The following is a 19,367-nucleotide window of genomic DNA, read 5'->3' as shown; positions in this document are numbered from 1 at the left end:
TCAAATGGAATGTTGTTTAATCAAACACAAATATAAGCTGCCCTCTTAAGGTATATAAGGCCTAGTCAACAGATCTTAGTCAACACATCCTCAGAAAATACTTTTTTTTTTAGTCTTTTACGAGAACTTGTTATAAGCTGACACAGCAGGGTCATTTTAAAACAGGGCCGTTCACACATTAAAACTGTCAGTATTAACTTCCATTAACTTCCATGTTTACACATTAAAACTGTTAGTATTAAATTCAATGTGTAAACTGCTACGAAACACAAGTTGGATGTTGTTCCCCCAATTGGTATGCAGTGGTTATGGCACTCATTGCTGGATGGAAAGGAATAAGCTTGGGACAAAAACAATGTACTTTCCAGTAATCAGAGTCTTCCCTCTGAAGAATAAGCAATCCAGATGTTGCAAGAAGCATCTATAAGAACACACCTACTTGTGAAATACAATTCCTGGGAATACTGGGGAAAAAAAGTCTCCAATTGCTACATTCGAGAACTGCTAAAATCAGGGAAATTTCTGCAGTATGCTGGTTTTTAAAACTGTTCTCTTGGCAACCCCAATGCTTCTTCACATACAGTCAGGACATCTGGGCCTGACACAGTGCTTTAACTCAGTAGTCCTCATTAAAATTGTGTAGGGTGATAATATGATCACCTTGAATCCATAAATATGTAACAATTACACAGATTTTCATACTTTCGTGCTACAGAATTAATCTTGCTACAGTAGGTCACAAATGCTTCACAGTTGTAGGGTGGTCAAAGTGACTGCCACGCAGGCAAAATGTGGGGATTTGCAATTTAGACATTACAGCAAGTGTACCATTTACCTGGACATAGCACAGATGTCGCACCCTGGGTGCCCAGAGGCCATGTTAGTATATTTTATTGTCAGCTCAACTCAAGGCTAAATTACCATATTATGAATGGAGTTTTACTGTAGTACTGTCAAGAATAACAAGTCCTCTAATTACAAAGATATGTGCAATTATATATACTATAAAATGTGCAAGACACTAGGGTGTGATATTGAACTAGTTGTGAAAAAAAATCAGAACTGACACATGTATTAGCAGACAAAAGCCACTAGCAACAATGCCTCATTTCCTGAATATTCGGTCAGGTGGACTCATAGTCATGGTGACATCAAGTTTCTACAGAACAGCATGCTTAGCATTGTGGAGTAAAAACATGTTAATGCTGTCAGTGATTAACTTTTAGATGACAAAGCAAACATAAGACAATACATGTTCTTACATGTCTTTTCCTTTTTTGGCTGTCTGGATACTTTTTGTAGTAAGCCTCTACTGTATGTATTGTATGTGTTCTAGTCCGTTACGTCTGTCTAATTTGACACGAAACAACCAATACGTGTTCTGCAATAATGTTGTTTTCCTATTGCAATGTTCTTTAGGAATCATATCTGCATATATCCAAATAGTTTCTCTCAAGAGAACACCAGCCAGGCTTTACAAAATCCAGAAATTCCACTGCACAAAACAGAGTATGTACCTCTAATCTAATTAAACCTGATACTTTCATATTGCCAGTCTTGGCCACTAAGTGAACAGCCTGAATGGCTCGCTCAGTGTGATGGAAAGTTCTCCTGTGTGTAGGCTGCACCTGAGCATTTCAGGAAACGCTGTGCTATTCGTCTGCTGCCCCAGCATCCTGCCATCATGCTCAAAATGACAACAGAGGTGAATTCCAAGATTATTTTTAATCAACAGGATACCAAATACAAAAATAACAGATGTGCTCCAATCAAGGTTACCCACTCATTTCCTTGATGTCACCACAGATCTGTCACACTTCCGTAAACTCAGAGCGGCTGGCCTCAAGGGAGGTAAAAAATGTACATAAGGATTTCACCCTGCATCAATTGACGTGAACAGCATCAATACCAGCTTGCTTTGCAACAACAGTACAGTACCTATCACAATCATGGCAGGACTTTTAAAATGTGTGAAATAAGAACTGGGTTTCAAAATGTTTTTTTAAAAGACTGATACAAGTCACTACCTTACTTTACATGTATTTTTAAAGGGTACAAAGTTATAACCAGGCTGTGTGGTCCAGTGGTTAAAGAAAAGGGCTTGTAACCAGAAGGTCCCCGGTTCAAATCCCACCTCAGCCACTGACTCATTGTGTGACCCTGAGCAAGTCACTTAACCTCCTTGTGCTCCGTCTTTCGGGTGAGACGTTGTAAGTGACTCTGCAGCTGATGCATAGTTCACACACCCTAATCTCTGTAAGTCGCCTTGGATAAAGGCATCTGCTAAATAAATAAATAACCAACAACACAATGTGTCCCTTTTGAGTACAGATTTCCACTGTTATTGGTCTGAATTTCTTTTTTTAAAAACTCTTACCAACGTTTACTTTTGTAAAAATCATGCACAGTATGTCAACACAATCCTACTAAAGCTTATGACACACAACGCTAATAACATAAAGTCCCTTATGTCAACATACAGTGATGCCCTATGTTTAAACTTGCTGCTGATTTTGATTAAATGTTTTAACACTGGGCTGGAACCATCAAGGTTCTTGGTCCATAGCCCAGTTCTAAATCCTATCAAGCATTGCTGGATCACGTTGTAAGAGATTCTGGAAAATAAGACATTCTTCAAGTATTGAGCAGTTGAAACTGACCTGTTGTGAAGAGTTGCACACGAACAATAAACTTATGTGTGCTATGTCAAGCCACCAACACGGTCATTGAGGTCATACCACAATTTCTTTACGAATTGCTAAATGGGGGGAGGAGATATGACCTATGGTGTTTACAGTGCTGCACCTGGGCAGCATGGTTCTCAGAGAGTAAGTTTCCAAGTTTGGCTTTGTGCGAATGCATCAGCCAGCATGCAAGCACAGTAATGCGTTACACATTGCGATGGGTTCCCTGCTACATTAGTCTCTGTAACAGGGATGACCCGGATGAGTATTCACTGCTTGATTGACAGAAGACTACATAAAAACCAAGGGCAACAACTCAGGTAAGATAGTCATTAAATGTATTATCTAAATGCTAGAAGTATCAAAAACAAAATGTTAGAACTTGAAGCTACTGCACAACAAGTAACTACGATGTGATAGGTGTTACAGAAACTTGGTTATCCGAGAGTGATGGGGACGAATATAATATTAGTGGGTATACAATGTATAGGAAAGACAGGCAGGACAGAAGAGGCGGAGGGTAAGCATTACACATCAAAAATAGTCTTGAAGCCCAGGTGTTAAATCTGAAAGTAAAAAACAATGCAGAATCAATATGGGTCAGAATAATGGACACAGATTCAAAGGGCATAATAATAGGGACATGCTATAGACCGCCAAATTCAGGTACCAAGCAAAATAATCTGTTATACAATGACATTAGAAATGCGTGTAGCAAAGGAGAAGCCATACTAATGGGTGATTTCAACTTCCCCCATATAAAATGGGAAAACCCGGTGAGGAGCACAACAGTCAATATTGAAATGGTAGAAATGACAATTTGTCAAGGCACCAAATAGAGGGAGGGCATGCCTTAATTTAGTCTTTTCAAATAACAAAGCAGAGGGCAGAAAACCATTGGCAAACTCAGATCACAACATGGTCTCATTTGAAGTGCTTTTTAAAACCCAAAAAGTAACGACGTAACTAAAGCTAAGGTTTACAATTTTAAAAAGGCAAACTATGAAGGAATGAAACTATGAAGGAATGACTAACAGAAGTAGAAATAGAAAGGATGGCTATTTTAAAAAAAAACTTAGCACTTGGAGGCGCAAAACAAATACATCCCAGAAGTAGACAAATCAAAATCTAAAACAAAAATGGCCAAAATGGTTTAATAGATAAATAAATAAAAATATTCAGATAAAAAAGGCATTTACAGAGCGTTTAAAAGGGACCAAGAACAAAAGTAACCAGAAACAGTACTTGAAACTTCAAGGGCAAGTCAAAAAGGAAGTTATAAAGGCCTAGAGAGAGATAGAAATGAACATTGCCAAGGAGGCTAAAGCCAATTCCAAAAAGTTTTTCCAATATTATAACAGCAAAAGAACATTCAAGGAGGAAATAAAATGTCTAAGAGATAACATCAGCAACAACATAGATGAAGAGAAAAAAAATTGAAAATATTAAAATGATTACTTTTCACAAGTTTTTACAAAGGAGGATACAGACAACATGCCCCACATGTTGACCTGTTCCTATCCAGTTTTAAATAACTTTAGCATAACAGAAGCAGAAGAGTTAAAGGGACTAGGAGCTCTTAAAATAAACAAATCCCCTGGGCCAGATAAGATCCTTCCAATAGTTCTCAAAGAAATGAAAGGAGTTATTTACAAACCGCTAACTAAGATCATGTAACAGTCTCTTGAGACAAAACTGAACAAGGTAACTACAGACCAATAAGCCTGACTTCTATTATATGTAAACTTATGGAAACTATAATAAGATCCAAAATGGAAAAATACCTATATGGTATCCTGGGAGACAGTCAGCATGATTTTAGGAAAGGGAAATCTTGTCTAACTAACCTGCTTGATTTTTTTGAGGATGTAACATCGACAATGGATAATTGCAAAGAATATGACATGGTTTATTTAGATTTCCAGAAAGCTTTTGACAAAGTCCCGCATAAAAGATTAATTCTCAAACTGAACGCAGTAGGGAATCAAGGAAATGCATGCACATGTAGAAAACAGAATGTACTGATTAGAGTAGAAACCTCAAAATGGAGCAAGGTAACCAGTGGAGTACCACAGGGATCACTATTAGGTCCTCTGCTCTTCCTAATCTACATTAATGACTTGGATTCTGGTATAGTAAGCAAACTTGCAGACGACACAAAAACAGGAGGAGTGGCAAACACTGTTGCAGCAGCAAAGGTCATTCAAAATGATCTAGACAGCATTCAGAACTGGGCAGACACATGGCAAATGACATTTAATAGAGAAAATTATAAGGTACTGCATGCAGGCAACAAAAATGTCCATTATAAATATTATATGGGAGACAATGAAATTGAAAAAGGAATCTTTGAAAAAGATAGAGTAGTTTATGTTGACTCTGAAATGTCTTAATGTAGACAATGTGGGGAAGCTATAAAAAGGCCAACAAAATGCTCTGATATATAGTGAAAAGTGTTGAATTTAAATGAAGGGAAACAATAATAAAACTTTACAATGCATTAGTAAGACCTAATCTAGAATAGTTTCAGTTCTGGTCACCGCGCTACAAAAAGGATATTGCTGCTCTAGAACGAGTGCAAAGAAGAGCGACCAGAATTAATTCTGGTTTAAAAGGCATGTCATATGCAGACAGGCTAAAATTGGATCTATTCAGTCTTGAACAAAGAAGACTACGCAGCAATCCGATTCAAGCATTCAAAATTCTAAAAGGTACTGACAATGTTGACCTAGGGAACTTTTTCAACCTGAAAAAATAAACAAGGACCAGGGGTCACAAATGGAGATTAGATAAAGGAGCATTCAGAACAGAAAATAGGAGGCACTTTTTTACACAGAGAATTGTGGGAGCCTGGAACCAATTTTCCCAGTAATGTTGTTGAAGCTGACACCCTGGGATCCTTCAAGAAGCTGCTTGCTGAGATTCTGGGATCAATAAGCTAACAACCAAACAAGCAAGATGAGCCAAATTGCCTCCTCTCGTTTGTAACCTTTCTTATGTTCTTATTTACAATACACACAGAATTTTACTTTCTATTATTGGGTTGTTTCACTATCACTTTAGGCTGAGCACATTGATTGTGATTAGAGACAGCAGATTGTGATTAGAGACAGCAAACAGGATTGGGTTGGGATCCTTTCCATCAGCTTGTAATAGTGGTAGGTGGACTTAGTAAAATAATGGCAGAGCGGCTAGAGGGTGGTAGTTCTGATAAATTTTTTAAAAGGTCTGTAACAAGTATTTAAGACACTTTCAAATCAATGCACTCTATTCAGTGATAGTTAAACACAATTTGTTCATAATCACACCAGTTTTATATCAAATGAAAACCCCTAACAGATAGGTAACTTATTTATGATGCACTGCCTCTAACAAGTATTGGGACAGTTGAAGGGAAGTGACTATATTCACAATGTATTTACAGCCTACCACAAAAAAGATTGCAAACTATTTTGTGAATATGTAATGTGGACAACAAACTAGTTATTAAAAACATTATTATTTACCAGAAACTTGTAGGCTGCATACTAACCGATCTACAGATATATTTGTGTACTTTATAGGTGCACTATGTCCCTCAAATACATCTTTTAACATTTGAAGAATCAGAGAATGTATGGACTTTTTAGTGTCATATCTTTCAGGAAAGTACCTTTTTTAAAATTCCTGATGGTCCCCCAGCTGAGTTAAACAACTTGTTTCCAAAAGAGTTGTGCTTCTGTAAATTTTTAATGGGGTTCAAAGATATACAGTGACTTGCCCAGGACTACACAGTATAATACAGTAGGTGGCAAATCTCAGATTGTATTTCGGGGTTCCACTGCATTAACTAATTGTCTGACTTCCTCCATTATTGGGGGTAGGGTGGTAACGGATTTCTGAATGGACAGAAGAAAAGTTAAGTCAGCCAATGGCGATGATGTAATCAGACAATACTAAATACAGCAGAAACCCACTGCTTGTTTATGCCACATGAGATAGAGAATGAGCAGTGTTTAGCACAATGAAGTCATTCGGTCTGGGGCTAGGATACATTTCAAAGGCAACTCTGTTGAAAGGGTGTTTGTGCATCTACTTGGTCTGCTCCAGCATATCCTGATGAACAAACCTCTGTCCCCTCTCCCTATGTTCTAGGATCAGTAACTGTATCATATTTTGCGACCACTAAGATCATAATCTTTAATTAAGCACAAAATTCCTCTTGATGGATACAATATGTTAACTTAAAGAAGCTATAGAATCATTTGTGTTCACTTTTTTTGTGCTCTTCTCTTTCTAAAACTTTGTACTGGAACCCAGGATAAATACACAAAGCCAGCATGATTAAATGATGAAGAAATGCTTTTAATCATTTATTTTCACTTATGCAGGGGTGTGCCTTTTTTAAACCAGGAAGTAAAGAAGGCTTTGCTTATAGGCAAAACATTTAAGAGGGGGACAAAAGTCAACATGACATGGAGTGAAAATAACAGGGACTACTGGTGTGTACAGTATTTAATAACATGTTATGCAGTTTAAGGGGGTTTAATATTGTCGTTTTGCCTGTTGTGCAGAAGTAGCATTGACATACTCTCCCACCAACACCCAGAGTGTGGTTTTTAAAAGTCGACGCCTATTATTATAATGTTATTTTATAATATTATTAATTAAAATGTATGTATTGTAATACACAGTTAACTGCGTTACATATTATTATCCCACAAGGGCTGAGAAAATTCTCTGTAAAAAAAAAAGTGTTGGATAAACCTGTGTACCTGTCAGCTTGTGTGGTGACGTCAGGCCAGGAAGTAGACAGACAACACTGCTGTGATTAAATGCGCTGCTGCACGATTTAATAAACAAATAAAGTAAATAGTTCAGCAAAACACTTCACAAAACAAAAGGCACAATGGCCAAAATAAACAGACAAACAAAACACTAATAACAAACCCCAGAACAAGTATTGTGCTGGTAGTTCCAGCACAAGTAGCAATTCTCTCTCTGAACACACCAACCCTGTGTGCGTTAAACACTCACTCATTTATGCAGCTGTGCAGAGACTCGATTGTTAATCAACCATTCAATTGAATCTCGGCACAGTCTGCGCGTGAACTAATTGTGCACTCCCCATGCCCCCATACAAATACCTACTTTAATCTGCATGGGAAGTGATTGTGCAATCCGTGTGCATAAATACAAATATACATTTTAAATCGCCTGTGCTACATAACGCACACTTCAGGCGCCACTACACACATACATATAAATATCCCAAATACAACATAAAACACAAAATATGCACAAGGGCGGGGCACCCCACCACAGTATCAGAGGACAAAATGGTCATTTAAAAGGACTTTGAAATGTTACTAACTAGCTACCGGGGCAATTCTCGGATACATAAATATTAAATAAAATCTATTAAATCACAATAAATTAATCCAGCAAAAATAAAGTTATAGGATTACCTACCATGATAAATGAAATAAGATTTGAAGCAATGCAGAGAATACATTGATGAGTTTTACTTTTACTTTAGAACCATTAATAAAATTTGTATGTTGTTTCTGATTTGATCATAACAATTGTTTTAGCCAATTATTTTTCACACTCAACAGTTATTATAACTTTGCGGTCAGATTGGGCATTCTCAAGAATTAAAGGCTTTCAACAGTAATACGTTATGAATGCATGTTGTTTGGTTTTATAGGTTAGTAAGAAAAATCTAATGATCCTTATCTGTTTTCCCCTGGCTTTTTAACTTTAGAAGTAGTAGTTTATGTGTATTGCATGTATAATAAACAATAAGGTTTACTGTAGACCCCATTGCAACTTGAATGACTTCTGACAGTTCTCTAGTCTCTACAGCAGTGGTCAGCAATTACATTTAATGGCGGGTCAACTGATCCGCGGGCAGATTGGGCCTCTTGCAATACTAGTAGATTTGCAGGCATCATCGTTGCTGAAAACTGAATTAATTAGCAAAGCAAATCTGAAACCATTCTGTTCTGCCCATATATGTCCAGAGAACTATGCGACCATGAAGAAGCTGGCTCTGTTTGTGCTCTCCGTGTTCAGATCTACTTACACATGCAAAGCGGCTTATTCCACAATGAATGCAATAAAAACAGATGCACGAAACAGGCTGACACAAGAATCTTTGAAGGACTGTCTGCGTATCGCCATCATGTTTATCACACCTGGTGTTCTAAAGCTGATCGCAGAACCAAAGTGCCATTTTCCTCATTAAATTTGTCATAACGCAATGAAGCACTTAAAATAAAAATTTGTGCTACTTTTGAATTTTGTTTTATGTTATTCTGCATTCTTGCCTATGTAGGAAAGTGCCATTTGATGTTGGTGTTTTGTAACTGAACTGTATCCCGTTAAGACCGCCCACGAAGCAAGGCTGCACAAATTGTCAGTTTATCAGCCGAAATGTTTAGGCCTATTAGTTGTTAGTTGTGTTGGAAATTAATTATATACTATGGTTACTTAGTAACGCCCTGCCACACAGCATTTAAACCTATGGTGCATGTCAAGTGTTTTTTTGAAAAATCGTGATAGTAAACGGGGTATGACATTCTGCTTACTTGCAAGAAATGAAGGTCATATGAGGAATCATGACTGCCCCCTTGTGGTAATATTAATATGAAGTTCCGCTCTTGCCCTGCCCTTGATGCAGCCCTGCCAAGGAGGCTTCCGCAGGCCAGACGACACAGGTCTGCGGGCCGGATTTGGCCTGCAGGCCGCCATTTGCCGACCACTGCTCTACAGTATATTTTGTGCGTGCATATTAGGTGGATATGGCATAAATTGATGATGTGATGCTGTTGGCTGCTTAAGGTAAGAAAGTGAACACGTGCACATACAGGTTAAAAATATTTATATAAAATCAAAGGTTGATCAGATTATAGCCAAATGTAATCCGAAACATCTATAGGAGGCTTGGAATGTATGATAAAAGTGATGACTGGTGCAAAATCAAGGCAGTTATCGTGTTCATCCATTATAGTGGGAAACTCCTACTTTTGGCCTTATTGAATTGTGGCTTACTGGTGTGCTGCTTTGCTTTTCCCAGAAGACCATCTTCTATCACTTACTTTGCATAGTCATTTCCAATGGAAAATAGTAATGCAATTTTGCACACAGTTTGTTTTGCATATTGAACCAGTGAGCTGGTGTGTGTGTGTGTGTGTGTTCTCTCTTTCAAGCTTTCTCTGCTGACGTACAAAAGGCAACAGGTATAAATCTAATGAAAGACCTTACAGAGTCTGAGGGGTAGATGTACTAAAGTGTTACACCTGTTGCAATAGTCACAAACCAGTTGAAAACAAGTGAAGTGTACTAAACAAGCGCAATGCTGTTAGCAACTTTTTAGGGAATGCTTTGCGGCAGCAAGTTTTCTTTGCTGTTCAACCTTAGATGAATATGTAATTTTGGGCGTTTCTGCATAAATTCGCAAAAATGAGGTTGACCTACTACAAAATCAGGGTTCTCAAATATGATAATATGTACTAAAGCTCCCAGGAATTAGGACACTTACAATTGCATCAATTTGTTAAGAACTTTTGAAAGCACGTTTTCAACGGTCGCAATTGTTGCTGGCATTCTCCAGTCCACTTTGTCTCTTGTGTTGTTAGTTTTGCTCAATGCATTTTTGAGGTGAACACCCAAGTACCTAATTTTCACTAAAGGCAGGGTGTACTTACAAGCCTTGAAAACAAATGTCTGTGACATTTCTGGTTTCTCCAATGTGTTGGGAGCACACATGTGTCACTAACCCCGCCAGCTCATTCTGAGCATCTGTATAGGACCAGGATATATTTTGTGTTAATTGTCTAGGCTACTAAGTAGGCCAAGTTCCAAATAATTATAATAAAAAGAAAATAAATAAAAAGCTAAAAATTTTGTTTCAATTTAAAATAATCTTGTATTTGTTGATTTATTTTGTGTTTCCAGTAGCCTACAGGCTACAGTAAAAAGTGCACTAGGTATTCATTTTAATACTGTACTGTATAAGTCTACTGTACAGATTTATATTTTTAAATAATGTAATGTGTAGCCAACCCAAAAACACATTACTGTTATTTCAGTGCAATGAAAACATTTAAAATGCATTGAGCACTATAAAATGTATGTCTGCGATTTTATTGTATGGTTTTTAAACCTGCCACCTCCTTATGTCATACAAACATGTCCGGTTTAGCGAGGGGCAACTGTATGATTATGAAAAGCTTTTGGGGGGTGAAGGGGGGTGGGGCCCACCAGAGAATAGGATGGGATTAAACAGCCTTTCATATATATATATATATATATATATATATATATATATATATATATATATATATATATATATATATATTTTATTAAAATAGGTAAAATGAAGCATTGTACAGATGACGTTTACTTTTAAAAAAAACAATGTTATTTTAATTCCTGCACCATTGCATGTATAGACGTTATCCTTCGGGCACTCTCTGCTGCAGCAAATCGCAACTAAACTCCCACTATTTACTTGAACAATGTCACACGACTCTCGCAATGCTAGAGATCACTCTAAGAAGACGCAACAAATACTTTAATTAGTATATCGCAGCTCTTTTCATTCACGTATTTTCTCTTTGTACATATGACAAAATGTAAACTTTGCGAATTTTCGCAAGTCTGGGATTTCAGGGCTGATTTATACGACTATTGTTATTTTTCAGGGAAAAGTGCAGCTTTTAATGCCTCACAAACAAAAGCTCTAGCTAGCTACACTTTTTCCAAGTAATAGTAAAAACAGACAGAAGATAAAAGCAGGGTTTCGAAACAAGAGGATATGTTTATACTTCGGCTGGAAGCCGTGCCCATTCAGCTGCAATTGATTTCCTGTATAGCAAGCCATGGCGGCCACTCAGCTGGTCAGGAAGGCTGCGAAGGCCCATTACCATTATTAAGACCAGGAAGCTTTGCTTAAAATAAGTTTTCCCTTGCCAGGATAAATAGAAGGCCTGTTGAGTTTTTATACTCGTAACTGACCAGGTTCAGGAAACCAAATTGTTATCAATCCTGGGTTCCATTTCCACAACTGTCTTTACTGGCACTTGCTCCTTCCAAGAACTTTGTCCTCTGCATTGCACCCAGAGAGAGCCAGAACATAAGGAGATAGCGTAATTCTACCAACAAACCAGATAGGTCTTTGAGCATTATTTCAAAAGGCTATTGCATACAATTCAATAGACAACAGCAACAAAAAATCTAAATTGAATAAACTGCTTTTCGTGCATGGGTCATGCAAAGTAAGAAATAAAATCAATACTATCAAATATATTATAAAAAAAACAAAACTGAATATAGCAGTGTAGTGAGTTAGAAGCAAGTAAAATGCGTAGTTTAGTTATACAGACACAATCCCTGTTGAAACCTGCTTGTGAATAGCAAAAAACTCTTAAATATATGTATTTAATTTATTCCGATATAATGTGATAAATAGACCTGGTATTTTCACCCTAGATTTATAAAGTATGAGACATTAAATAAATGTGGACAACTGTGACAAACGTACTGTTTTGAATAAGACACAAACCTGTTTTTTTTTTTTTTTTTCTCAAGTTAGTGAACCCATAATCACAGACTGGTCTCCAGTCAGGATGAATACTGTATGAGGCCCTCTCCCAGGAGATCAGGTCCAGGAAACCAGTCTGTTATTGGTCCTGGGGTCCGCTACAGCAGGGGGTCTCAACCTTTTTGCTTCTGATTTCTGTGCATGCTTATGACATCCTGAAACTAATAGGTTTCAGCGTGTCGTAAGCATGCAGGGAAAATAACACACTCTCTGGTTTATTTTTGGAGGGCCCCTTGAAACCTTCTCAAGGCCCCCTAGGGGGCTCGCGGACCCCCGGTTGAGAACCCCTGCTCTACAGTACAGGACTTTACTGATATACAGTATATATGTAAAAGCTCTGCCCCAAGAAAGAATTTGATTAAACACTACAGCCAAATATCACCCTAAATACAAGGGGGCAAGAGGTCACAGAAAAAAGTCTTTACATGGAGGACTATGCAGATGTAAGACCCTAGCAGCTCAAGTCAAATTCTTAAACTTGTAAATCACCCCACAAGTATCCTAAAATAGGGGTTGCTATTTAAGAAGCTGTGCATTCACAGCAATTCTAAGGAAAGGCTTCTTTTATTAGACAGACTGCAAGGGCAAGTACTAAGAACATGCACGGTCTGATCTTTGAAAGGCAATGGGCAACCCTTGATTCAAATCAGACAATGGCTTTTTAAAATGAGAACGCTTCAATACTGAAGAGAAAAATGATCTTAACACTAGCTGAATGGGTCCCTTTTTTTAATTAGCTCAACAGTGAATTATCACAACCATCTCTGGAAAACCATATAGTAGCCACCTGGCCAAGTCATTAGCATAACTAGAAAACGCAAAGCAATTGCTTTTAAATGAGAATGCTTTTGAAATCCCTTTAAAAAGGGTGCTTTAATTACCATTATTTATAAGAATGACCTAGAAAGGACTCCTTACGGACTTCCCTTATTATTTATACGGTAAATACAGGGCCCAGTTTTTTTTATTTATTTTTTAATTTTTTTAAAATCCCCTTTACTTTGTATTGTAAGTGGAAGTATTTTTTTGTATACAGCCCTAGTCATGGTTCAAAGCTAATTATATATATATATATATATATATATATATATATATTATATATTCAGGCGCACATTTATCTCACAGACCGCTCAAGCATTTTTTTTTTTTAATGTTCAAACATGCTTGTTTAAATATTTAAAAGAAATAGCAATGTTATTTCCTGAAAGATAATATCAACATAAGAAAAAAAAATACTTCTAAATTAAGGAACTATGAATAAATACTAAAATGTGCTTGTAACCTGTTGTCATTATTATTATTATTATTATTATTATTATTAATGTATTTATTTAAAACATATTTAGAAAATGTCTTTCAATACTGTACATAAAATAAAAGGTTGTCGATCCCGACTGAATAGTGGGGGATAGGAAACTGAAAAGAAACTGCTACTGCATTTTGACATAAAATCTAGTGATGGTCCATCTTCACTCACCTCTCATTTTGCTCCTCTCTGCCTGTCTATAATTAAACAACAAACATACCTATTTTTCTTTTGGTTTTATGCAATCAATCAAAATTGATTGCATAAACTGTCTTGCAAACAACAGATACTGTACACTGCAAAGAACACAGTGCTGCACACATTTACCGGTAACAGCAGTGGTGCTGGGATATGTAGTTTTTAGAGCCGTGGTGACAATGGAAGTATTAAAAGAATGGACCACAATCCCAGGAACACGCAATGATAAATATTTGCTTGAGTCAGAACTATCACCAAAAAACCCTCTTTGTTATTTCAAATTGCTTTATACTGTATTTATAGCTGATGAAATTTCAATTTTTTATCTATGTTTGAGGTCATAAAAACATTGGTCGCACACAAGCTCTTAAAATAAAATTGATGAACGCACCAACAGATTTCTAAAAACAATTTTAGTGATGTTCTTTTACCGATTTGAGCCTAACTACAGCGGAATCAGTCATTTAATGGCAGGCTGTGCTGTTTATTGAAACTGTATGCTATCTTGTCATTGAAGATATCCCATGAATACGGTAGAGATTCTACTTGTACCCCACCATCCGTTTCATGTTAGACTGATTTTATTACATGGGGAATGAACTGCATTTTGGCTCCTTTTTTTTTTTCCCCCAGTGGTTAAGATTAGAGACAATGAAAACCATTTGGGGTGGAGGATTTCAATGAAGAATGACCCTGTGAATCTTGGCAGCACCTTACTAACTATTTCATTTTATGACTTCAGAGACACGCCAAGATAAACGAGCCCCACACAGATGAAGTATGCTGCACCCACCCACATACAAACACACACAGTAGAAATGGAATATATAGAACAACAAATTACAATTCATTCTATCCACAGTTCAAATGATCAGTTTACACTAAAGAATGAATCAGTCAATATTCTCAGTGAATAACACAGTAATTGTGCTTGATCTAGAGAACTTTTGAAGTAAACACTGAAAAGCCTTGTCTACTATTTTTTATTGTTTCAGTATGTAGTTTTAACATCCAATTGTTCTCCAATGTCAAACACAGTGTGCTCGGGGCACAGCACACATTCCTCAGACACAAGGTTATTGCTGTATTTACTTCTTAGCAGTGTGTTTCCATTCAGGTTTTTCATACAGACCAGTCATTTGAGCTTGTTCTGTTTTTACATTGCAAGTCTGAGTAATGATTTCAGTATTCAAATCCTAGCGAGAATTACAGACTGGATTACAGTCAAATACGAGGGAAGGAAGGGTTTTCCGGTACCCTCCCTGGCTGATAATTCTGAAATGATTTCCTTCATTGCGCAAACAGATGCTGACCAACTTTGTCTTTTTAACATCACTTATGTTTCATTCGCTTAGGATGAACAATTCTAAACATTGGACAATGTTATGATTAACAAGCCGTGACTTACTTATTTACAGTATTAAAAAAAAATAGTAAAGAAGGTTGTCTGCCAGCATGTATCTGATGAGTACCACGCTGCTACATCTGAAACTGTTGTTAACTAATAACGAAACCACCAAGGATGGTGGGGGGGGGGGGGGGGGTGATGACTAATGGGAGGAAAGCACTGGATTGCTGGAGGCTAGGGTCATTTCTATCAGAAGCAATTAGCACAATTAATGCAAGCACCAGTCTTTAAAACCTCTCCTCTTATCAATTGCTGTTAGAAGGCATGTAAGCACAAAGATGATGACTAACAACCAATTGACCAGCCTGAAATTGCTAATTTATAAACATCAAAGCCGACAGCCCTTCCTTTGTGGGAAAACATACCGTAGCTGAGATGTTAGATGTTTTCTTTTTTTTTGCTCAACTTTCTAAAACCAGGCTGTAGCTTTTCGCATCTCGCTCAAACTGCACAAGATGATATCCTTATACAGTAAGAGACACTCTACACATGACGCATTAACTAATATTACATGGTAAAACCTAAGTCAAATAGATAACCGTTTTGACTTGTTCAGTCTTTTGTGTCAAACCAGCTGCATGTTTTCCATTTACCTGGCATACGTGATTAAATTGACTCTAAAATTCCTACTGATTGTGTCATGTTAACTTGGCACTTGTTATTACATCCCAATAAGTTTGAGCTCTTCTTGGAAGTGTTTCTGGTACTTTGTGTGCTCCTCACCCTGACAAGCATAAGAAAAAAGAAAATCCAATGCACAGTGCTAGAACAAGAACTTTTTGGTGAATATTGCTGAGCTAATTCAATAATCATCAGTTTAACTGCAGTTTAAACTTGTTATCCAAGACATGTGATGATGTATACAACTTAACATTCAAAAGCAACTTACCTGGATTTTGCTATCAATACTTGTGCACACATGGTTTCTGGTTTGAGTCTGTTTGTCTTGTGGATAGGGATTACTCGTATTTAATTTTTTTTACCTTAGGTTACAGTGGTGTGCCAAAACCACACACATCTGGTCAGACATTTTGAATATAAACACAGCCAGAACATATTTGTTTCTTTATAAAGTTGAATGGGGATTGCATTTTGTATATAATATTCATTGTTATAATACTGGATATTTCCAACTCAGTTGGCCCGACAAGAGACTGGGTTCAGGCAGAAGACTTGGGTGGCAGAACAAAAATGACATAATGAAAGCTTCTGATGATAAATGCTACAGTCAAAACTATACCCAGAGCTCTAACATATTACATTACACAGTAAAGTTTCAACAATGATTTAAATGAGGAACACATACTTTGCTCTAGTGATGATCTTACGCTTTCTTGAATTTGAACAAGGCTCTCAACAGATGAAGTTAAAACACTATTGAAAACAATGAACAAATGTGTGTTATGAGTTAAAATGCTCATAAATCTAGCTCCACTTAAAAGGCCAGTAGCAGGCACCAACTAAAAGCTGTAAACTTTTATTATTATTTTCTAGACAAAAATATAGAAAAAAGTAAAGTTTCCACCTGGAGTTAATTCACTAGTAATGAAGCACCCGAGACATATATATTCTCAGTACTTTACCGTAAATCAAATCCATATAATGATCTTTACTACCTTTTCTACTATATGCTTTAAATAATTCCTCGATATTGATTTTGTTCACCGACATATCACAGGTCATGAAAAAAGTAGCAGCAAGAAGCAAATGCTGCTGTTCTGTGCAAAAGAGCCCAAATTAAAGGGTATTAATTGTCATGGGGTGACCCTACAGAAAGGTTATCAGTACAGACAAGATCAAATAACATGGCCCTTTAATAGGGGCTTTATTGCAATTAGAAACCTGTAAAACAAGGCTTTTTTAACATCTACATATTTTTGTACCTTTTTAATGTTGTGTTGTTATTTTTCTGTTCTTGGCTAGGCATATGTGGTCATCTACTGATGAACTTGAAGGTAAAACATTCTGATGTATGTTTATAAATGTTCAGAGGCTACCTCTAATCAAGTTGAGAGCGTGTTTCTCGACACACTCTTTGCTGTGTCAGGCCCTTGAGTGCAAGAGAAGATGCACTCTCAACTTGATTAGCCACCAAACACTTCTAAACACAGAAGTCATTAAATCTAAATAAAAAGGGAGTGTTTCCATAATGTTTCCATTATTTAGCTTATACACTAATGAAGGCATTCTGTACTGGTCCAGACACACTAGTACTTCGCACCTCGGTACAAGAAGTTGTGTCACAATGTGTAGCGTGTTGACTAAAGACACAATCTATTGCACTGCTGCAATTGGACGTTTGTAACCAGTTTGAAAATGTCATCTCATGGATCCCAGATTTTAAAAAGCAAGTTTGTATAACTGGATGATCTGGTTGTTGATTAGATATTATAAATTGTCCCAAATAAGTTACATCTACATTTAATTTCTGTTTAATACAAGGATCATTTTAATAGATTCATAGGAAACACATGTTCTTTATTTGTATTGGTTAAGGGCAGCAGTGTGGAGTAGTGGTTAGGGCTCTGGACTCTTGACCAGATGGTTGTGGGTTCAATCCCAGGTGGGAGACATTGCTGTTGTACCCTTGAGCAAGGTACTTTACCTAGATTGCTCCAGTGAAAAAACCCAACTGTATAAATGGGTAATTGTATGTAAAAATAATGTGTAAAAAAATAATGTAATTGTATGTAAAAATAATGTGATCTCTTGTAACAACTGTAAGTCGCCCTGGATAAGGGTGTCTGCTAAGAAATAAATAATCATTTTTGGGTGAAATTTTAGCACATAGGACTGAGTTAAAAAATCTGCATTATTGTTTCTTCTGTTTCATTTGTTGATAGGGTCAGTGTAAAATAACATTATATATTTATAGATAGATTTTTAAAAAAAAAGATAATACATTGTTTAAATCTATAGTTGCTACCAAATAAGCATCTGTTGAGTGGCTTGGCTTGCTGGGTGTCTTGTGTCACCACATAATCCCTGTAAATACACTGTACAGTGCTAATTCATATCACATTAAAAAAATGAAAATTATTCATTATTTATACAACGTTTACCTCCAACCTATATTTAGTTAGCGTTACGTTATTATTAAACCGACACTGACACGACGCATCTCAGCTTACTGACGACCGTTTGCTTCATGTCTGAAGACCTGTTCTAAAAACCGTGACACATCCAATGCGAGCAGTGGTAACAATTTGTAAACACTAACAATTTCTACTAACTATGCCAGCTGAGATGGACGCTATGTCACTGTTCTTCAGTAGGACCAAACATTATTTTCAGAACGTAATTTTAAATTAAAAGCTCGCATAAAACACCAACAAAATATCTTAAACGCATGACCGAGTAGCCTAGCTCCCAATTACCTAGTCCAATTGAACATATTTTGGCTATCCCAGCGAACGGTAGCCTGTTATCAATTTATTGCCAAAAAATAATTGCAAAGCATCAGGAATTAATCAGCGCAACAACTTACCAGAGGTTGTAAAGAAATCCACCGTGCTTGCCAACTGATTGTCTTCAAAGAACTACGTTTGCAGCGCGAATATTTCAAGTGCCAGAGCAGAGTTATTTAAAATCAAATGCACAAGTGCAGATCCTTCAGTCCATTGACGCCACTCCCCAGCACAAGCTCAGCCTCTGTCTTCAACCAAAACGCTTCTAAAGTGAAAAGGTCCTGTATCAGCTACCCTGCCTGGACGGCAGCCAGGAGCGCAGTCTGCACGGTCTACACGCAACAACTGGATACTGTACTACAATAAAACTAAACCTTTCTTATACCACGGCATGGTTATTAGTAGCCAAACAGCTGTGTGTTTTCTCTTTTATTGGTCTCTGTTTTATTTCAGCAGATGTATTACACATCTACAACTACACTAAGTCTGGAGGAGTGTATTTCAACTGTGGTACTCAGAATTGAATGGTAGGCCTGAAGCATCAAGCGTTTGTGTTGAAAATTGTAATTACTATTTTGAATTGGAAAATTGCCACCTATTATGTTTCTGTTTACCTTATCATTAAGTTCCATTTATAGAAATACAGTACCAGTTAGTAATGCTTGTACAGAAATTGACACTGAAAAAGTACTTATTGCCACTGTTTATTCTTCAAGATTGGTTTCATATGGAGGAGTATTTTTGTTAAAGAAAATAATGGACTATATACAGTAAA

At 36.9% G+C, this 19,367-nt stretch overlaps 1 protein-coding gene across 4 annotated transcripts in view; it reads right to left on the bottom strand.

Moving 5' to 3' along the window:
- Window positions 1–19,140, bottom strand: part of LOC117411407 (pleckstrin homology domain-containing family G member 1-like) — a 119,744-nt gene extending 100,604 nt beyond the window's left edge. For all 4 annotated transcript variants that reach the window (XM_059025220.1, XM_059025221.1, XM_034018883.3 and 1 more), the window contains exon 1: window positions 18,673–19,140. The gene's annotated coding sequence lies outside the window, so the exon portion shown is untranslated. The remainder of the gene's footprint in view (window positions 1–18,672) is intronic.
- Between the last annotated feature and the right edge of the window lie 227 nt (window positions 19,141–19,367).

This window comes from Acipenser ruthenus, chromosome 6 (assembly GCF_902713425.1).
Source record: "Acipenser ruthenus chromosome 6, fAciRut3.2 maternal haplotype, whole genome shotgun sequence".
Lineage (NCBI taxonomy): Eukaryota > Metazoa > Chordata > Actinopteri > Acipenseriformes > Acipenseridae > Acipenser > Acipenser ruthenus.
The sequence above is the reverse complement of the archived record's forward strand: the minus strand, read 5'-3'. Positions and strand labels throughout refer to the sequence as shown.